Source organism: Sus scrofa, chromosome 2, assembly GCF_054392235.1.
Source record: "Sus scrofa isolate SSC_HxYL_T2T_F1_AM1 chromosome 2, Sscrofa_HxYL_maternal_Yorkshire_Landrace_v2.0, whole genome shotgun sequence".
Classification (NCBI taxonomy): Eukaryota; Metazoa; Chordata; class Mammalia; order Artiodactyla; family Suidae; genus Sus; species Sus scrofa.
Genome location: NC_139384.1, coordinates 80,928,262 through 80,951,462, shown reverse-complemented (window position 1 = coordinate 80,951,462; position 23,201 = coordinate 80,928,262). Strand labels below are relative to the sequence as shown.

The 23,201-nt window shown below is 38.0% G+C and overlaps 1 long non-coding RNA gene across 1 annotated transcript in view; it reads left to right on the top strand.

Moving 5' to 3' along the window:
- The first annotated feature begins 439 nt into the window (after positions 1-439).
- LOC106507293 (uncharacterized) overlaps positions 440-23,201 on the top strand; it is a 68,876-nt gene continuing 46,114 nt past the window's right edge. Inside the window, exons 1-2 of the long non-coding RNA XR_014837661.1 lie at positions 440-573; positions 3,624-3,713. This is a non-coding gene — a long non-coding RNA (uncharacterized LOC106507293). The remainder of the gene's footprint in view (positions 574-3,623; positions 3,714-23,201) is intronic.

Here is a 23,201-nt window from a genome sequence, read left to right as displayed (position 1 = left end):
AATGAAACTAGAACACACCCTCACACAGTGCACCAAAATAAACTCAAAATGGCTTAAAGACTTAAATATAAGACAAGATACCATCAAACTCCTGGAAGAGAACGTAGGCAAAACACTCTCTGACATCAACCTTATGAATATTTTCCCAGGTCAGTCTCCCAAAGCAACAGAAATAAGAGCAAAAATAAACCAATGGGACCTCATCAAACTGACAAGCTATTGCACAGCAAAGGAAACCAAAAGGAAAGCAAGAAGACAACTTTCAGAATGGGAGAAAATAGTTTCAAATGGTGCAACTGACAAGGGCTTAATCTCTAGAATATACAAGCAACTTATACAACTCAACAGCAAAAAAGCCAATCACCCAATGGAAAAATGGGCAAAAGACCTGAATAGACATTTCTCCAAGGAGGATATACAGATGGCCAACAAGCACATGAAAAAATGCTCAACATCACTATTATAAGAGAAATGCAAATCAAAACTGCCAGATGCTCCAGGGGCTCTTTCTCCCAGTGCCAGATCCGCACACATGAGAGTTTGATGTGGGGCTCAGAACTCTCACTCCTGTAGGTGAGTCTTTGTGAGCCAGTTTTTCTGTCTGTGGGACTTCCCACCTGGGAGGTATGCGGTTGTTTATATCATGAAATCACCCCTCCTACCTCTTGATGTGGCCTCTTCTTTTTCTTATGCAGTAGCAGATCTTTTTTTTAAGGTTTCTGGTCCATTTGGGTGAAGAATGCTCAGCTTTTAGTTGTGGATTTTGTTGTTTTTAGGAGAGAAGTTGAGCTCATCCTTCTATTCTGCCATCTTAATCCCGTCTCCTATATGGAATTATTTTTATCAAAATTTTTTTAAATTAGAATTTTTACACACTATAGAAACTATTCTTAAATTTTTTATATAATGATTTTTTATTATAGCTAGTTTACATTGTTCTGCCAATTTTCTATTGTATAGCATGATGACCCAGTTACACATGCAAGTATACATTCTTTTTTCTCACATTATCATGCTCCATCATAAGTGACTAGATATAGTTCCCAGTGCTACACAGCAGATCTCACTGCTTTTCCATTCTAAAGGCAATAGTCTGCATCTATTAACCCCAAGTATACTTCAATTTTTAAAAAGGAAAAAATAGAAATTTTTTTCTAATGCAGAATTTGGCCATTTTAATAGTTGAAATGTATTTACTTCATCCTTTTAAATCATAATTTCCCAACTTACTGCATTGACAAGTTTATTATATATAAGGGAATAGCCTCACCTGGACTTGTTTGTATATAATTCTCTGTTCATCTGATATTGGAGATAGAGTAGGGATTGGAGTGGAAGAAGCAATATATTACATTCTAACGGTCCCCAGCTTTGGCCACATACAGAAATCAAAGATGGTGATATCTGGGTGTTCCAGAAATAAGCTTAAGATGCTTTCTGTATATTAGCCCCCAGGTTATTTATTTCATCACAGCAGGCTGGAATCCAAAAGCATTGCCCAGCGAAGCTGATTTTAGTCATGTAGAGCCTACCTGCTTTGTAGACCCTGTGAAATACCCTTTGCATACCCAACATGTGATAGCCACATAAAAAAAGAAACCCTGCAGCTCTGAAATCCTTAGCCACTGCTGCCCTTCAGAGCTGTCTAACCCAGGGAGTCCTCACCAGGCCATTGAGTGACACTAGCTCAAAATCTCGGCTTCCTTTGTGACCACCACCCCTCACTCCAGTGGGAGTTTCCTTGCCTTTCTTCTCTTCTGAGTAGTGATCTCCATACCATATCCTTTTTTACTTATACTATTTTATTTTTCTAAAGTATTGTTCATTTACAGTATTTTTCCAATTTCTGATGTACAGTAGATGTATGTCCATGTATGTACCAGTCATACATATATATACTCACATATACATACATGCTTTTTCTTATTCTATCTTCCATCATGTTCTATCCCAAGAGATTGGGTATAGTTCCCTGTCCTATACAGCAGGACCTCATTGCTTATCCATTCTAAATGTAATAGTTTGCATCTACCAAACCCAGCTCCCCATCCATCTCACTCCCTCTCTCCTCCCTCTTGGCATCCATAAGTGTTCTCTTTGTCTGCGACTCTTTAGATAGATTCATTTGTACCATTATCTATGTCATATTCTGAAGCTTGTGTGTGCTACTGCCATCTAGTGGTCATATATTTTTCCTTGCTCAGCTCTGAAGTCTTTTAACCCTCTTATGCTATGTTGGAGTGGTGGGGAAACAAGTGAAGAAGAGATACTTAGGAGCCACCAGCTTGTCTCAGCTTGAGTCTGTTTCTTCCTCCTACTAGGGAACCTTTCAGGACCCTCCTGGACACATTTATTCTTTAGTGCCTCCTTTGAGAATTTGCATGAGGAGCAGTTTGCCAACTAACAATTTTTTTCTTTACTAACTTAGTAACACTTTATGAAAAATTTCATTCAAGTATAGCCTCATTCAAGAGTATATTTAAAGCAGGGCGACAAAGCCCAATTTTTTTCTGATGTCTTTAGCAGCAAATATATGATTTAAAAAAAAAACAGGTTGAAAAGGGGAGGACTTTACAGGACTGTTCTAAATAGGCACTCAAAAGACAACCTAATTGATACAGGAAGATGGATTGAATCCTAGATTGAAAAGGGACACCTATAAAGAGGAGACGTTTGGGGAAAGTTGGAATATGGGCTGCAGTTTAAATGATCAAAGTTTTCTTAACTTTTGAAGGGTAGTATTGGTATTATGGTTCCACTAGATGTAATAGGGAAGAACAAATGTGACTCCGTATTAGATTGTTCCTCTTATTTCAACCTTACTTTAACTTTTGTGCTCTGTTGCCTGTGCTTAGTTACGCTTTGCACCTTTCTTAACAGAATGATGCCTGTAGCTTGAAATATACAGAATAGCATGCCATGACTTGACTTAAACAGGGAATAACAGGACCTGAACATAAAATAATAAAAACATCATGACCTGACCCTGGCCTGACCTAGGGACAGCCAGAAGAACAAAGGACCCATCACCAAGAAATTTGCAACAACTAAATCATGCCCCTCCATCATCTTGCTCCTAAAAATGCTTTACTGAAAGCCTTCAGGGACTTCAGGGCTTTTTTAGTCATGAGCCACCCATCTCCTTGCAGGGGGGCTGCAATAAACTTTTTTTCTGCTCCAAACTCCAATGTTTCAGTATTGTTTGGCCTCACTGTGGGTCCTGCACAGAGAATTGCATTAAATAACAAATTGTTACTGTATATTTAGTAGTGAATTATCACATTTTCACCTTTCAGATGGTTCAGAAAACAATTTTGTCTGTATGGTCACTTCTGTTCTAATACTGGTTTTGAAAGCATGTTTTTTTCAAGGTCATTGGTATATCTGGAAACAATGTGGACATAATGGAAATTTCATTTTTGCTTATGTGCAGTTTCATCTGCAAGGCACACAAGACAAACACTAGTTAAGTGCAGAAAACTATACCCAGCTGAACCTAGCTGCACAAGCATACATGGAATGAATACACACTGCTCAAAAATCTACCAGCTCTTTCAATGCCCCTAAAGTGTTATGAGAGATCCCCATACCCATCTTGGTTTTGACTTTCTGTCTGATTTCAGGTAGCTCTCCTTCCACTTCTTCATTATAACTCATGGATTTCAAGCTTTATGATGATGATTTCTGCAAACAAATGGCAGGCCTCTTTCAAGGTAAAGTGTTTTATAGCTTGTGTTTTTGTATTTTTCAACCACTCAGCATATGTAAACCACTATTAGTTACTATTTTTTTATGTAACAGAAAAGCTTTGAGTGTAGAGCCATTTTCTCCATGAGTTCCATGGTTTTCATTGTGTGATTTTGCATAGCATCGGTTAGGAGCAGCTAAGTACAAGTCCTATTTAAAAGCAAACATCTCTGGAAAGGACAAGGTCCTACCCACTGGTGGAAGCTAATCTGCTCAACCAAGTGACCTGTGCTAACCCCCCCCACCACGGTCACTCAGAAAAAAGGGGCAGAAATCTTGCGTCTATCCTCCCAGAATCTTCCCTGGGTACAGACATCCTATGGGAAGTCCTTTGGGTGTAGGTACCTCTTGGGAAACTTCCTAGGTGATCTGCCCTGTCAGAGTTGCCCCTCCCTGGATTTGTCAGGCAAAATAGGTTTGTTCATTTGTTAAAATCTCTGTTTGACACCAAATATAAACTAAAGAACAAGGTGAATTTTGGAAAAGCAAAACATAACAATTTTACATTGCTTGTGTTAACATTTGTTTCCTCTTTTTTTTTGTTGTTTTTTTTTCATGCCCTTAATGGGTGTTTCTGTCCTTTGGGAAGCAGGCCGCTTGTCTGTCCTGGTTCCAATGTTTCTTTCCTTTGGATTTCTCTATCCATTGAATATTGCAGCCTTTTGGCTCTAGTTTTCCTTAGCACAAAAGAACTTAGAAAATGTACATTGATTGAGAAATTTAATAACAAAAAAGCCAGTAAATAATGGAACCAAATAGAGGACCTTAAGGTGTGAGGTGAATGTTTTTTACTCTTCAGGTACATTTTTCATTTTTACATGGGTATTTTGTGTATATGCACGTTTGTAGAGGATACCTAAATTTAAAAGTCTAGAGGAACTGAACTCCTACTATAATTAATATAAGGAAAACTAATCAAAGCTTATAGAAGTCATTGAAAATCCTACTACATTTAAGGAGCTGAACTGAATATACTTTCTTCCTGAGAATGACCTCCATGTGAGATATAGAGGAAGGACAAAGTAGGATGAACCTTATCATTTTAGTTAAGAAATCTGAAAATTTTCTTTGCATGATTTACATTTTGTAACCCTTAGTGTTTAAAGAAATATATTTGAATGGTTTTCTATTTACACAAGTTAAACTAGTAATAAACAAAGCATGTCTATATAAGTTTCTCTGTTCATTTTATTTTTTACTTTGTTAAATTAAAAAATATTAAAGTATAAAGTATAGTTGACTTACAATATTGTACCAATTTCTTCTTTACAGAAAAGTGACCCAGTCATACATATATACATTCTTTTTTTAATATTATTTTCCATCATAGTCTGTCTCAAGAGACTGGATGTAGTTCCCTATGATATACAGTAGGACCTTACTGTTTATCCATTCTAAATGTAATAGCTTGAATCTTTTAACCCCAAACTCTCAGTCCATCCCACTCTCTTCCCCTTCCCCCTCCCCCTTGGCACTGCAAGTCTGTCTCTATGGCTGTGAGTCTGTTTCCGCTTCTTAGATAGCTTCATTTGTGCCATATTTTAGATTCCACATATAAGTTATATGGTATGGTATTTGTCTTTCTCTTTCTGACTGACTTCACTTAGTAGGTGAATCTCTGGCTGTGTGCATGTTCCTGCAAATGAGATTATTTCATTCTTTTTTATGGCTGAGTTGTATTCCATTGTATGTACCACATCTTCTTAATCCCTTCATCTGTCGATAGACATTTAGGTTGTTTCCATGTCTTGGCTATTGTGAATAGTGCTGCTATGAACATAGGGGTGCATGTATCATTTTGAATTATAGTTTTGTCCAGAGAGACACCCAGGAGTGGGATTGCTGGATCACATCATAGTTATTTTCATTTATTTTTATATTTATTTTATTATAGTTGATTTACAATGTTCTGTCAATTTCTTCTCTGTACAGCAAAGTGACCCAGTTATACATATACATACATGCCTTTTCTCACATTATCCTCCATCATGTTCCATCACAAGTGACTAGGTATAGTTCCCTGTGCTGTACAGCAGAATCTCATTGCTTATCCACTCCAAATGCAATTGTTTGCATCTACTAACCCCAAACTCCCAATCCATCCCACTCCCTCCCCTTCCCCTCTTGGCAATCACAACTTTGTTCTCCATGTCCATGACCTTGTTTCTTTTCTGTAAATAGTTTCATTTGTGATTCCAGATACAAGTGATATATGATACTTGTATTTATCTTTCTGACTTCATTTAGTGTGAGAGTCTATAGATACATTCATGTGGCTGCAAATGGCACGATTTTGTTCTTTTTATGGCTGAGTGCTGTTCCATTGTGTATATGTAACACATCTTCTTAATCCATTCATCTGTTCATTTTGAATAAATCACTGAAATAGGTAAATCTAACTTGAGAAGATGCACTGCCCACATATCCTGGTCTCCTCCAGTGCTGTTACTCCAGCCACTCTCAAATACATACCTTTGGATTTCTTGAGCATCCTGCAAGTGTTTCTTTATGTAAAGATAAACAAAGGTGAATGCCCATTCTCTTACCCATGTTTTTCCTTGTAATGAACATTTGGACTCACTGTTTTTGATTTTTGGTGACAGCTTAAGCCTCCCCCTGCTGTGCCCTTTGTCCACCAACTATACTATGAATACTTATTCTTTCTTTTCATTGTATGGGGAGAATATTTGAGATCTACTCTCTCAGCAAATTTGATGTATATAATACATAATTATTAACTGTAGTCACTATGTTGTACATTAGATCCAGCATTTATACCTCTTGCATAACTGAACTTTGTCCCCTTGGATCAACATCTCTCCATTTGTCCCAAACCTCTAGCCCCTGGTAACCACCATTCTACTCTCTGTTTCTAAGTTAGACTTGTTTAGACTTCACCTATAAGTGAGGTCATGCAATATTGTTTTTCTCTGTCTTGCCTATTTCACTTAGTATAATATCTTCTGAGTTCATTCATGTGGCTGCAAGTGTTAGGATATCCTTCTTTTAAAAGGCTTAATAATATTCTTTTGTCTACATATACATCACATTTTCTTTATCCATTCATCTGTCAACAGGCACTTAGGTTGTCTCCAGGTCTTGGCTATTGTGTTTAATGTTGTGGTGAACATGGGAATGCAGATATTTCTCTGAGCAAGTTATTTCATTTCCTTTGGATATATAATCAGAAGTGGGATTGTTGAATCATGTGTTATTTTTTATTGACCTTCATGCTGTTTTCCATAATTGTGCTATAGTAGTTTACATACCCAACAGGATATAAAGGTTCCCAATTATCTAAGTCCTTGCCAAAACTTTATATTCAGAGGTTTTTTTTTTTTTAATAATAACCATGCTTATAGGTGTGAGGTGGTATTTCATTGTGATTTTTCACTTGCATTCCCCTGATGGTTGGTGGTGCTGAGGCCTATGTAGGGGAAAACCTACAGTTTGTTCCTCTAGTGTGTCTACTTTGTACTTAAACTGAACATTTCACTTTTGACACTTCTGGTCACCAAATATGTGGGGAGTGTTCCCCACAAAAAAGTCTCTTCGAAGCAGCTAGTTGTCCTACAGTTTAACTCACTTCTCATTCTATCTACCCCTGGAGACTGGAGACAGTGTCAGATCCCACAGGCCAATGACTCAGTCCCGCCAGTGTGCTCCCCACTTCAGATGCTAATCACTAGTAGTAGGTCCCCAAGTTACCCGCAACTTCTGTATGATCAGGCTGTAAACCAGAGGTTCCCATGGACCTCCCCCCACCCTTGGATTTGATTATTTACTAGTGTGGCTCATAGAACTCAGGGAAACACTTAATTTTACCAGGTTATTAAAGGACATGCTAAAAGATACAGATGAACAGCCAGATGAGGAGACCCATAGGGAGAGGTCTGTGAGGGTCCTAAGCTCAGGAGCTTCTATCCCTGTAGAACTGGGGTGCATCATGCCACTGGTGTATGGATGTGTTCCCTGACTTGAAAGCTATCTATACTGCCTTCTACCATGATTTTTTTTTGTTGGTTTTTGCCATTTCTTGGGCCAGTGCTGGCATATGGAGATTCCCAGGCTAGGGGTCTAATCGGACCTGTAGCTGCCAGCCTACGCCAGAGCCACAGCAACGCAGGATCCGAGCCTCATCTGCAACCTACACCACAGCTCACGGCAACGCCGGAACCTTGACCCACTGAGCAAGGGCAGGGACCGAACCCGCAACCTCATGGTTCCTAGTCGGATTCGTTAACCACTGCACCACGACGGGAACTCCTACCAGGATTTTTATTTTTTATTTTTTATTTATTTATTTATTTATTTTTTGGTCTTTTTTTTTTTTTTTTTTTTTTTGCTATTTCTTTGGCCGCTCCCGCGGCATATGGAGGTTCCCAGGCTAGGGGCTGAATCGGAGCTGTAGCCACCGGCCTACGCCAGAGCCACAGCAATGCAGGATCTGAGCCGCGTCTGCAACCTACACCACAGCTCACGGCAACGCCGGATCGCCAACCCACTGAGCAAGGGCAGGGACCGAACCCGCAACCTCATGGTTCCTAGTCGGATTCGTCAACCACTGCGCCACGACGGGAACTCCTCTACCAGGATTTTTAATGGAAGCTTCATCACATAGGCATGACAGATGATTAACTCCATTTTCAGCCCTTTGTCCTTCTGAAGAGAATGTATAATGGGACTGAAGATTCCAAGTTCCTTATCATGGCTTGGTCTTTCTGCTGACCAGTCATTACCAGGAGCCATCCAACAGCCCAACCAGAGTTGCCTCATTAGAACAAGACATTCCTATCCCGTGGAAAATTAGGAAGGTTTCAGCAGCCCTGGGTCAGAAACTGAGGTCAGATACCAAATATTAGAAGAAAAGGACTTCCTAGGAGTTCTCATCCTTTTGGAAATTCCAAGGATTTTAAGAGCTCTTGGCCAGAAGCAGGGAGCAAAATCAAATAAATATATATGTGACTTCTTATAAAATCACTATATCACAAGAACCTTATCCTATACTGTTTGGCCATTCATATGTCTTCTTTGGAAACATATCCATTCAGGTCTTTTCCCCATTTTTGAATATTTTTATTTGTTTGTTTTCTTACTGTTGAGTTGTATGAGTTCTCTATGTATTTTTGATATTAACCCCTTATCAAATCTGTGGTTTCCAAATGTTGTCTCTTATTCAGTAAGATGCCTTTTCTTTTTGTTGATTGTTTCCTTTACCCGGTAGAAATATTTAGTTTGATGTGGTCCTATTTGTTTATTTTTGCTTCTGTTGCCTATTCTTTTGGTGTCAGATCCAAAATATCATTCTCAGAGAAAGACCAATGTGAAGAAGCATTTCTTTTTATGTTATCTTCTAGCTGTGTTATGATTTCATGTTTTGTGTTTAAGTCTTAATCCATTTGGATTTGATTTTTGTGTGATATAAAATAAGTATTCTTTAAATACTGAGGGATATCCTTTTGCTTATGTGTAATCTAACCATTGTTGAAGATTACTTGTTAGGAATTTCCCATCATGGCTCAGAAGTAATAAACCCAACTGGTATCCATGAGGATGTGAGTTCAATCCCTGGCTTCACTCAGTGGATTAAGGATCTGGTATTGTCCGTGAGCTGTGCTATAGGTTTCAGACACGGCTCAGATCTGGCATTGCTGTGGCTGTGGTTTAGGCCAGCAGCTGCAGTTCTGATTCAGCCCCTAGCCTTGGGAACTTCCATATATTGCGGGTGGAGTCCTAAAAAGACCAAAAAAAAAAAAGATTATTTGTTCATATACTTGTGGGTTTATTTCTGAGTTCTCTTTTCTCTACTGTAGGTCTTTGATAGATGCTTGTATTATTATTATCATATCTTTTTAATATACTGACAAGAAAATGAGGAGGCGTGATGCCTTCCTTCTTCTTTCTCACTATTGCTTTAGCTGTTAAAAGTCTTTTGTGGTTCCATAAAATGTTAGGATTTTTTGATATGTATTTCTGTGAAGAAAAATGCCAAGGAATTTTGAGAAGGATTGTGTTGAAACTAGTTTACTTGGAACAGTAGGAACACTTTAACAATGGTAATTCTTTCAAGTCTCTGTACACATTAACTTTCCATTTATTTGTGTGTGTTTATATGTATACATACCACATTTATTTCTTGTGTGGGTGTGTATATACATATATGTGTGTGTGTACATATATATACACATATATTCACTTTTGATTTTGTTCCTAACTTTTATAGTTTTCAATTTACAGATCTTTCATGTCTCATTAAATTTATTACTAAGTACTTTATCATTAGGTTTAACAGGTTTTTAGTGCAGTCTTTAGGGTTTTCAACATGTAAAATCATGTCATCTACAATCAGGCAGTTTTGCCTCTTCCTTTCCAACATGGATTGCTTTTCTTACTTTTTCTTGTCTAATTGCTCTGGCTGGAATGTTAGTCCTATGTTCAATAGAAATACCAAGAGTAGGAATCCTTGCCTTATTCTGGGTTTAGAGGAAAAGCTTTCAGTTTTTCACCATTGTTAGTTCTGGGCTCTTCATATATGGCCTTCATCATGCTGTGGTAAGATCCTTCAGTACCAAATTTATGGAGAATTTTTGACATGAAAGGGTGTTGAGTGTTGTCAAATGCTTTTCTGCATTTATTTAAGATGATTGTGTGATTTTTGTCCTGTATTTGGTTAATCTCTATATCTCAGTGACTTGTCTACCTCTGGTATCAAGGTAAATAAGGCCCAGCAAAATGAGTATGGAAGTGCTTCCTCCTCTTCATTTTTTTCCCAGAGTTTGTGAAAGATTGGTATTAATTTTTCTTCAAATGTTTGGTAGACTTCATCAGTGAGGCCCTCTGGTCCTGGGCTTTCCTTTGAGGGAAATGTTTGACTAATTATCATCCTCTGTACTCATACTGGTCTGTTCAGATTATTTCATCAGAATTCAGTCTTTATAGGTTATTTCTAGGATGTTACTTAATATTTTTAGGTTATCCAAGTGGCTTTCATATAATTGTTCATACCAATCTTTCATATATCTGTGGTATCACTTATAATTTCTCCAATTTCCATTTTGATTTCAATAATTTGCAACTTCTTTTTTTTTCCTAGTCTAACTAAATGATTGTCAATTTGGTTTATTTTTTCAAAAAGTCAGTGCTTCCTTTCTTTGACCAGTTAGTTTTATACATTCCTCTATTTTCATGTTACTAATGAGAGTCCATTCATTTCAGCTTGAAGAACTCCCATTAGCATTTCTTGCAAGGCAGGTCTAGTGGTAATGACTACATCAACTTTTGTGGGGAAAAGTCTTTACCTTTTCTTTATTTCTGAAGGACATTTTACTGGGTAAAGGATTCTTGGTAGGCAATTTCTTTCTTTCAGCACTTTAAATATAGGATCCAGTTCTGTCCTAGCTTGTAAGATTTCTGCTGAGAAATCTATCGGCAGTCCAATTGGGGTTCTTTTCTGTGACATGTCACTTTGTTTTTGCTACATTCAAAATTCTGTTTGTTTTTGATTTTTTTAATGATTTTTACTTTTTCCATTATAATTGGTTTATAGTGCTCTGTCAATTTCTACTGTACAGCAAAGTGACCCAGTCACACACATATATATACATTCTTTTTCTCATATTGTCCTCCATCATGATTTTTGATAATTTAATTAAAATGTGTTTGTGAAGGGAGTTCCCGTTGTGGCGCAGTGGTTAACGAATCTGACTAGGAACCATGAGGTTGCGGGTTCGGTCCCTGGCCTTGCTCAGTGGGCTAGGGATCCGGCGTTGCCGTGAGCTGTGGTGCAGGTTGCAGATGCGGCTCGGATCCTGCTGTTGCTGTGGCTCTGGCATAGGCCGGTGGCTACAGCTCTGATTAGATCCCTAGCCTGGGAACCTCCATATGCTGTGGGAAGCGGCCCTAGAAAAGGCAAAAAGACAAAAAAAAATGTGTTTGTGAAGTCTTTTGGGTTGAACTTGTTTAGAGACATTTGACTTCATTTACCTGGATATCCATATCTCTCCCAAGGTTTGGGACATTTCCAGCCATTATTTCTTTAGATAAGCTTCTCACCTTTCTCTTCTTCTTCTAGGACTTCCATATTGCATATATTACTTCTCTTGATGGTGTCCCATGAATCATGTCAATTCTTGAAGTTCTCAGTTGTACATGTCATCTCATTTGTTGTCTTCTTCAGCTCCAAATTTTCTGTTTGGTTCTTTGTGGTTTCTGCCTATCTGTTGAACTTCTCACTTTGTCATTATTTTCCTGATTTCATTGGGCAGACTTTGCTTATGAAGCTGGCTGAACATATTTAAAAAGAATTATTTTGAATTCTTTGTGAGACAGTTTTTCAATCTTCATTTCTGTGGGATTGGTTACTAGAAAAGTATTGTGTTCCTTTGTGGTATGGTTTTCCTTAGTTTTGCATGTTCCTTGAAGTCTTATTTTGTTGTCTTTGCATTTGAACAGTTATCTCGTCCAGTTTTTATTGATTGGCTTTGGGAGAGAAACAACTTCACCACTCAGCCCATATAGTTATTCTGAATCTCTTAGAAAATTTCTATGTATATGCCTGCTTCACACCTCTTACTCCCTCTTTGGGCAGAATTATTAAGATTGCATGTCTTTCTTTGATCCCTCTCAGCCATCCAGGGTGCTGTGTTTGTTTTTCCTGGGATAGTCCCCTGAAATGTAAAGTTTGTGTGTCTTCTGCCAATCCCACTGTATCAACCAAACTAAATTTGTGTGCTCACAAGACATCTGTAGAGATTTGCAATCATCTCCTGGCTGTCATGTGAGGAGCCAGACGTAGGGTGAGAATTGAGGTATATGGAGCTTTGAGCATGCACAAGAGGTAGATGGAAGTGTCTTCAGGGATAGTATCCAGCTAATGTGCAAGCCTCCTGAGTCAGTGGACAATTAGTAGGGTATGCAGCTCTCTTTTTACTTAGCCCAGGTTTGTGTGAGTCCTCATGGTATCTTGGTACAAACCCTTCAGCCACTCATCCTTGCTGATCTCCTTGATATTCTTAGTGAGATAAGGAAAGGGTGAGCCTCTCGGGCAGCGGGCAGCATAACGCACCAAGTGCTCAGACACTGTGCTCTCATTTTGCCATTGGGAGGAATCACAGGCCATGCTGGCGGGAGGGGGTCTCTTTGGCAATAAGACGTGTTGCTTTAGGGGAGGGGTGATGTGCATGAAGCCAAACTGTTCTTATTGCTGCCATTTGCCCATACTGAGTTTATTTGTTCCATTGGTATGCTGGAATTTCTCCAGTAGACTCCCAGAAATGTACTTTCATCCTTGTGCAGTTGTGAAAATTGATACATTACGGGGAGATTTTGGTAGGAAACTCTATTTCTACTCTTTTGCTAATATCACTGTCTCAAGTTGAGGCAGGCATGATTTAGAAGTGTGTTGTCTGATCTCCACACATTTGAGTGTTTTCCACTTACCTTTCTGTTACTGATTTCTAGCTAAATACCATTGGTGTATGCAGGCATATTTTGTATGATTTCTATTCTTTCAGTAATTTAAGGTGTGTGTTATATTCCAGAATGTGGTCTATTTGGGTGACTATTCCATAGGATCTTAAAATGAATGTGTGTTCTGCTCTATTGGTTGAAGGGTTGCATGGATTTCATTTAAATTGATTTGTGTGATAGTACTGTTTGATTTAACTGTGTCCTTCCTGACTTTCTGCCTCCTGGAACTCCTTGATTTGGGGGGCAATTTTTAATTGTAGTGTAGTTCATTGACACTATTATTATAAATTATAGGTTTACAAATATAGTGATTCTCAATTTTTAAAGATTACATTCCATTTATAATTTTTATAAAATATTGACTATATTCCCTGTACTGTACAGTATATCCTTGCACCTTATTTATTTATACATAGTTATGTGTACCTCTTAATCCCATAAGCCTATCCCACCCCTTCCCATTTTCCTTTCCCACTGGTAACCTCTGGTTTGTTTTCTATACCTGTGAACCTCTTTGTTTTATGTTCTATTAACTATTTCATTTTATTGTTTAGGCTCCACATATAAGTGATATATAGCATTTGTCTTTTTCTGTCTTATTTCACTTAAAATACATAATACCTTTCAAGTCCGTGTTGTTGCACATAGAAAATTTTTGTTCTTTTTTATGGTTGAGTAGTATTCCTTTGTGTGTGTGACACACACACACACACACACAACATCTTTATCCATTTATCTGTTGATGCACTAGGTTGCAACCATATCTTGGCATTTATAAATATTGCTGAAGTAAACATTGGTGTATGTGTATCTTTTCAAATGGGAGTTTTGTTTTTTAATTTTTCAGATAGATATTGAGGAGTGAAATTGCTGGGTCATATAGGTAGTTGAAGTTTTAGTTTTTTGAAGAAACTACATACTGTTTTCCACAGTGTCTGCAGCAGTTTACACTTCCGTAGGCAGTGTATGAGGTTTCCATTTTCTCTACCTCTTCATGTACATCATTTGCTGATAGATGTGAGGTGATAACTCATTGTGGGTTTTTTTTGTCTTTTTGTCCTTTGTCTTTTTAGGGCCACACATGCAGCATATGGAGGTTTCCAGGCTAGGGGTCTAATCAGAGCTACAGCTGCCAGCCTATGCCAGAGCCACAGCAATGCCAGATCTGAGCCGCATCTGTGACCTACACCACAGCTCATGGCAACACCAGATCCTTAACCCACTGAGCAAGGCCAGGGATTGAACCCGCAACCTCATGGTTCCTAGTTGGATTTGTTTCTGCTGTGCTACAGCGGGAACTCCTTATTGTGGTTTTAATTTGCATTTATCTGATGGTTAATGATGTTGAGCATCTCTTCATATGTGTATTGGCCATCTGTAATTCCTCTATGGAGAAATGACTTTTCAGATCCTCTACCCACTTTTTAATTGTTTTTGTGGGAGTTGATGTTGACTTGGTTGAACTGTTCCTATATTTTGGAAATTAACCCCTTATAGCTCGTATCATCTGCAGATATATGTTCCCATTAGGAATGCTGTCTTTTCATTTTTTTGTGTAAAGCATTCAGGTTAATTAGATACATATGTTTATTTTTGCTTTTATTTTCTTTGCCTTAATAGGTAGATCCCCCCAAAAAATATTGCTATGATTTTTGTCAAAGAATTTACTCTCCTCTAGGAGTTCTATGGTTTCTAGTCTTGATTCCATTTTGAGTTTATTTTTGCATATGGTGTTAAAGAATTCTAGTTCATTCTTGTACATGAGGTTTTCTAGCTTTCCCAGCATCACTTATTGAATAGAGAGTGTTTTATTGATTGTGTATTTTTGATTCTTTTATCATAGGTTAATTTAAAATAGGCACATGGGTTCATTTTTGAGCTATCTATTCTGTTCCACTGATCTGTCTATTGGTGCCAGTACCATACTGTTTTTATTACTGTAGCTTTGTAGTATAGTCAGAAGTCAGGGAACATGCATGACTCCTCTGCCTCTGATCTTCCTTCTTAAGATTGTTTTGACTGTTCATGGCCTTTTGTGTTTCCATAAAAATTTTTAATTATTTGTTCTAAGTCTGTGGAAAAATGTCCCCAATATTTTGATAGTGATTGCATTGATTCTGTAGGTTGTCTTTGGTGATACAGTCATTTTAACAATATTAATTCCTCTAATCCATGAACATGGTATATCTTTTCCATCTGTGTCCTCTTCACTTTTTCGTCAGTATCTTATAGATTTCCTTGTGCAGATGTTTTACCTGGTTAGGTGGGTTTATTTCTAGGTATTTTTCTTTTTGATGAGATGGTAGATGAGATTGTTTTCCTTAATTTCTTTTTCAGGTAGTTTGTCTTTAGTGAATAGAAATGTAACAGATTTCTGTATGTTAATTTTGTATCCTGCAAACTTTACTGAATTCACTCATGAGCTCTAGTAGTCTTCTGGTGGCATATTACTTAGGATTTTCTTTGTACAATATCATTCCTTCTGCAAAAATGACACTTGTACTACTTCCTTTTCAGCTTTAATTCCTTTTATTTCTTTTGTCTTGTCTGAGTTCTATGGTTAGGACTTCCAATAGGATGTTGAATAAAAGCGATGAGAGTGGACATCCTTGTCTTTTTCCTGATCTTAGAGGAAATGGTTTCAGATTTTCACCACTGAGTATGACATTTGCTGTTAAGTTTTTCATATATTGCCTTAATTATACTGAGGTATATTTCCTCTATGCCCACTTTGTGGAGAGTTTTTATTATAAGCGAATGGTGAGTTTTGTCAAAAGTTTTTTCTGCCCATACGGAGTTACTCTTATGGGTTTTTTTTTTTTTATCATACAAGTTTATCCTTCAAGTTTTGAATGTGGTTCATGTGGAACATTGATTCATTTGCAGATATTGAAAAATGTGATAAATCCCACTTGATCATAGTATATGAATCCCTTTAATATATATTTGTGTTCAGCTTCCTAATATTTTATTGAAGAGTTTTACATCTGTGTTCATCAGTGATACTGGACTGTAATTTTCTTATTTTTGTCTGGTTTTGATATCAAGGTGATGCTGGCCTTGTAAAATGAGTTTCAAAACATTTCTTCCTCTGCAATTTTTTGGAAGTGTTTCTGAAGTGTAAATGTTAAATCTTCTCTAAATGGTTGGTAGAATTCCCTTATGGAGCCAACTAATCCTGGACTTCCGTTTGTTGGGAGTTTTTAAAATGTCTCATTCAATTTCATTATTGGAAATTAGTCTCTTCTTCTTTATTTCTTTCGGTGCAGGGTTGGGAGCTTGTATATTTCTAGGATTTTGTCCATTTCTTGTAAATTGTCTGTTCTCTTGATATATAGCTGTGGGAGTTACTTTTATTAACATTGGTATTTCAGTAGTGTCAGTTTTAATTTCTTGTTTTTTTTTTTTTTGTTTCAGAATTTACTGTTTTTGACCCTATCTCTTTTTCCCTTTTGCATCTGGCTAAAAGTTTATTAATTTTGTCTTTGCATAGACTCAACTCTTCATTTCATGGATTTATTTTTAGTATTTTAAAGTCTGTTTATTTATGCTCTCATCTTTATGATTTCATTCCTTCTACTAATTTTGGATTCCTTTGCTCCTCTTTTTCCAGTTTCTTTAGAGGTAAGTCTAGATTTTTTGAATTTTTTGTTTCCTGAGATAAGCTTGTATTGCTTTAACTTCACTCTTAGAATTCCTTTGGCTGCATCCCATAAATTGATTATAATTTTTTCATTTCCATTTGAGTCCAGGTATTTTTTTTTATTTCAGCGATGCATTCATTGTTTAATATCATATTGTTTGGCTTCCATGTGTTTATGTGACCTAGCCTGGAGAATATTCATAGAATTAAAAATGTGTATTTTTCTGCTTTAGATAGAATGTTGTATATATGTTTATTAAATTCATTTGGTAAATGTGAAGTTTAGACCAGTGTTCCTTCTTAATTCTTGTCTGGATGATCTATCAATTGATGTCACTGGGGTGTTAAAGTTCCCTGCTATTATTGTGTTACTTTCAATTTCTCCCTTTTGTCTGTTAACATTTATATATTTAGCAAAAAGTCAGTATTTGCTTTATTTAGCTAGGCTATATTCTTTATGTAATTAATCTAGAATAATTAAAACATTATGATTGTGGAGTAAAAACAGATACATGGACCAATGGAACAAAGTAGGGAGCCCAGAAAGAACCCATAAATCTAGAGTGAACTAATATTTAACCAGAGAGCTAAGACCGTACAGCGGAGTGAGGATGGTATCTTTAAAAGATGATGCAGAAGAAAAAAAGGCCAGCCAAATTTTGTTTTTTAAAAACTATGTAACTGAAATGAGGAATGCAAAATTATAATTGGAGACTTGAATACCCCTCTCAGCAATTGGAAGTACTATGCAACAAAACTGTCAGTGGAATATAGAAGAACTGAACAACCATCAGACATCAGCATCAAGTTGACATGTATAGCACATTTGTTTGAATTTCATAGAATAGTCTGTTCAACAACAGCAGAATACACATAGCTGTTAGGCCCTCACTGGACATCCACAAAAATAGAGATTATGGGTCATTTAAAAAAAAACCTCGAGAAATATGAAGAATTAAAATGATAAGAGGGTATGTTCTCTGACCAAGATGGAAACAGTTTCTTTTTTTTTTTTTGTTTTTTTTTTTTGTTTGGGGGTGGTTTTTGTTTTGTTTTGACGGTTTTTTCTTTTTTCTTTATAGGGCCACACCTGCAGCGTATTGAAGTTCCCAGACTAGGAGTTGAAATTGGAGCTGCAGCTGCCAGCCTACAAAACAGCCACAGCCACAGCAATGCCAGATCCGAGTCACGTCTGTGACATACACCACAGCTCATGACAGCGCCAGATCCCCAACCCACTGAGTGAGGCCAGAGATCAAACCTGCATCCTCGTGGATAATAGTTGGGTTCGTAACCCCCTGAGCCACAACAGGAACTCCTGGGAACAGTTTAAAACAATAAAAAAGATAACGAGAAAATATCCAAACAATTGGAAATTATTCAACCCACTTATAAAAGTCAAAAGTGAAAAACAGAAATGCTCAATGGAAATTTTAAAAAATAGATAAAAAGTAATGAAAATGAGTTTACAGTATGTCATAATTTCTCAAAAGCAGATTCTAAAAAAATGCAAAGAGGGAAACTTATTGCAGTCTGTGATTATATTAGAGGAGAAGTTCTGAAATCCATAATCTGAGGTCCTTCCTCAAAAAATATAAAAGAGAGGAGGAAAATCAACTTGGAACATTTGGAAAGTAAGGTAATAATGAAAATAATGACAAATCAATGGATTCTAAAACAAATAGAAAAAATGAAACAAAATATGATGACGCACTAAGAGGAAATAAAATGCCAGGTTAAATAGAGAAATACTGTTTTTTATCAGCAGTAAAATATTATAATGAACTTATTTTCAACCAAAGTTTATGACCGATTCAGTGTAACCCAATTATAACCTGAATATACTTTTCAGAAAGTATAGATGTTGATTCTCATATTTCCAAGGGATTTTCTCAAAGAGAAGTAACTTTTCTTGGGAGGGGAGAACATGACAGAGGATATGGAAAAATATAATATACTGAAACAGTCTCAAAAGTTCATTATTGGAAGAAAAAACACAATAAATTGAGTAGAAATACAGAGGTTCTAGAAAGAATACTCTGTTTATATATAAGCACAATATTTGATAAATATTGTGCTTATTGCCATTTCAAGGTGGAAAATTAGGATTGAAAAGCATGAGGAAAATACATTAGAGTTATTTAATATTGGTTACCTTCTGCATTCAGAAACAAAACTCCAATTTTTAAGGTCATTTTTAAATTAAAAATATTTTAGGGGGATTCAGGAGGATGGCAGAGTAGTAGGATGAGACTTACCTACTCCCACATATACACTGAGAATGCATCTAAACATGGAACTATTTGCACAGAAAATCTGATAAAAAAAGACTCCAGGATTATGCTAGAGCAAGAAACACTTCATGAAACTGTATAGGACAAAAGAAAAAAGAATAAAAAGATAGAAGATTAAAAAAATGAGACTGGACCCTAGGAGGGAGCTGGAAGGAGGAAAAGCTTCTGCACCCTGGGAAGTTCCCCCACCAGCAGGGAGATCAGCAGTGGAGGAGGAGGAACTCTATTTTTCTTTTTTTGAGATTCTATACTTTATTTTTTTATTACTCAAATGAATTTATCATATCTTTAGTTGTATAATGATCATAACAATCCAATTTCACAGGATTTCCATCCCATAACCCAAGTACATCCCCCCACCCCCCAAACTGTCTAGGAGGGGCAACTCTAAACCATCTGTGTGAAGCAGTTAAAACTGAATACTCCACAAACTGTTAGTACTATGGCAACTGTATGCAGGTGCCAGCAGGTGTCAGGAACTAAAACTCTGGCCTTAGAGATCAGACTCAAGAGAGATCTGGGGCTGGCTACATGGAAGAAGACTGGTATTGGCCACCTGAAAAAAGCTTGGAGGGACTAGATTACAGAGGGACCAGAGGAGCACATTTCAACAATGTCTTTGTCAGCAGTGGGCATCCAGGTTGAGCCATGGTCTCCTAAGTTTGGTTTCAGGCCAGAGGGGTCAGTGTCTCAAAGGGATTGTGTGCCTCAGTGAAAGGGTCTTGACAGCAGGAGGGGCTGGGGTTCAGAAATCTCGCTAATTCTAAGAACTCCAAGGACTGATCATAGATATTGGAATAAAATATTAGACACAAAAGTTTAATTGACTCCTGTATCTGAACAAGGGTGAGAAGAAAAAACTTTAAGGAAGTAGAGAGAAAAGGAACATTCAGAATTCCATTGGTTCACATTTCCCCATTTCTGCACACACTTTAGATCATTTTCAGGGGGAAGAATCTCACACACACACACACAAACACACACACATGCAAAAAGAACTTATATATTAGATGCCACTTGGGGCCTGAGATGAGAGAGTTTCCATCTTCTCTTGATAGTTTTCTCCCTGCTACCCTAACCCTGGTAGGGAGCAAATAATCAGTAGCTTCCACCCAACCAAAGAATGTACACCCATGAAATAATTTCCATGAAACATTCCATTTCATATTTGATTAGAGTTGTAGAAGCAGAGAAGAAAGAGGTAAGGTAACATGAAATGAGACAGCTGTAGGGGAAAAGATTGAGCTGGCAGAGGTCTTCACACAGATGAGAGAAAATAAGACTGAAGTTCTAACTCCAAAAGTCAGCAGCCCTCCAGTGCAAGGGCACCTGCTTACATGACTGGTGTTTAAAAAAACACCCAACGGGAATTAGTATGGATATGAACATCTCATGAAAACAAAATACATAGCTTCTAGATGTCTCCTCCCTTTCCGAGGACATAAGCGTGTTGGTAAAGTTTGCAGGACCACTAGCAAAACTTTCAACACAGACTGTTTGAGGGACCCCTGAATGATCCATACTGTAACTCACCCAGAGATGTGCATGCACACAGCCTGATTTTCAGGTAGTGTTCTCATTTTTTTCCTTGATAAGTTGATAATGTTGACAAAAAGTAAAACTTTAACCACCACTGAAATAATTACCTTTCTTCTCTTGACTTCCAGGATAATGGGCTGACTCCCACATTCCTGATAGAATTAAATTAATGGTATTTAGTTTGATTTATTTTCTTAGGATGGTGAGCCAGGGCACCCTTGGAAGTCCAGATATCCAGGCAACCACATATCCAGGGGTGCATATTTCAACATCTTTGTCAGCTGTGGGCATCCAGGCTGAGCCATTTTCTCCTAAGAGTGACCTTAGAGCCAGGGAGATCAATGTCTTCAAGGGATTATGTGCCTCAGTATAAGGGTCCTGGCTTTGGAGGGTCTGGGTTTTGGCAGTATCAGTAATTCTAAGAACTCCAGGGAATGATTGTGAATATGTGGTTAATGGAGTGGACAAAAAATATATAAATCACTCATCTATCTTGAAAAGAGTGAGGAGAAAAAAAATTAAGGTTGTAGAGAGGCAAGGAATAGGACATTCAGAATCCTATTGGCCTACATTTTGCCATTTCTAAGCCCACCTTAGATAATTTTAGAGGATGAAACACACATAAGAACATGCAAACCAAAACTTTCATGTCAAATGCCATTTGCTTTGGCCTAAGCATAAAAGAGAGATAGAATATGTCTGGTTCCTGATCTGTGGCATAAAGAGGGGAAAACCAACCCACTACTAGGTCCCCATCTCTATAGACACTTGGCTTCATGGATAGAATACATTCCATCTAATCCATCCTGAATGCAGAGTATAAATGCTGGAGGAGTAGGAAAAGGCAAGTAAGAGAGAATGACATGGCAGGGTCTGCCTAACAGGCATTCAAAACCCTGTATATAAACAGCTGAGGCGATGACGGTTCAGGAGCATGTCTGTAGGCTCTGCTCTCAGGAAGATTTCATTCATGAAATACACGCAGAATACACTCACGACTACTCTTTCTCTCAGCTTGTGTACAAACTGCAGAGCATGTGCCCGACTAGTGTTCCAGAAAAGGGCACAGTTAGAATCATAAAGTAGGTATTCATAAGGGAGTGATAGAGCCAAAAGCTCACCCTCAGTGTCACCGTGATGGGAGCAGCCTGGCTTCTCCTTCTTTTTACTGCTTAATATCAGTTCCATGGAGCACCTCTGGGGAGGCGCCTGTCCTGGGATCTGCACCTGTCTTCCTCCATCCCAATGAGAAACAAGGAAAAACATGTTTTTCCCCTTACCTCTATGATTTCATCATGAGTGTGATGACAAGACATTGAAATGGAGGCAGAGTGGGAGGTGTGGAAGAGACAAATCCATGCTGACAAAGAGGATCTGTCATCCTGTGTCCATGATGGGTGTCCTTGCTCATGGTTGTTTTTCCAGACTATTGTTCTGAGGGACCTAAAGGGTTAGGACAAACTGATGTTCAAATCAACATAAGACCCTTTAGATAATTCAAGTGATGCTTTAGCAAGAAAGTAAAAGGGAAACATCAGTTACTGATAATGGCAGGTGTAAGCAAGAGACTATTTCCTTGGCTAATTGCTGTGGCTAGAACAGCCAGAACTATGTTGAATAGGAATGTCGATATGGCCCCTCTAGTCTTACTCATGTTTTTTGAGAAAAAGCTTTCAACTTTTATCATAGAGTGTGATGTGAGCTGTGGTGCTGCAGAAGCCATGGCAGCGCAAAGAGACAAATGGCACTCGGAGATGTGGAATAGCCAGGTTTCCTCAGTACCAGTGCAGGCTCAGAGGAGTCCCCCTCCAGAGTCTGGGCACCAGGTCTTTGTTCTGGGTAGATTTTTATAATACAGATTTATGGGACTTGTTTTTCCCACACTAGCAGCCTGGCCCTCCCCCTCCTGCAAGCAGACAGTGTTCCTGCCTAAGAAGCTGAGTAAGTAAGATTACAAAAAGGAAACTGATAAGCAATGCTGGGAGCACTGTTAGCAGAGTTGCTAGCAAGGACACAAGGCATGTAATTGCTACAAGATTACAAGAAGGGTGGTATGGGGTGAGCCAAGCTCCTCTCCTGCACATAGATGCCTTCCCTGCTGGGGGGGGTTGTTTTTTTAGTTGAAAGTCTTACTTCAGTCCCCCCTCTTGAGGTTCAGGGTGCATCTGCACGGATCAGAATGGATCCTGACAGGGTCAAGGGGAACCGGATTAATAACTACAAACAAGAAACATCACTGGACAGCCAATTCCTCAAGCTTCAGCTGTGCACTGACTGACCAGCTTCCGGTGTGGTCAGAGCAGAGCTTTAAGATTGTTATCTCCTCCTCTGTATTGTCAGGTGTAGAGGTTTCTCCAGATCAAGGGCAGCTCTCCATTCCCTGCAGTCATCAGTTGCACTTAACTCTGGAGTGATGGATCTAGGCGTCTATTCCTGTTATTTGAGGGCTTTGGGGGTGGTTAAGATTACAGTATAGGGCCCGTTCCATACTGGCTTTAAAGTCTCTTTTT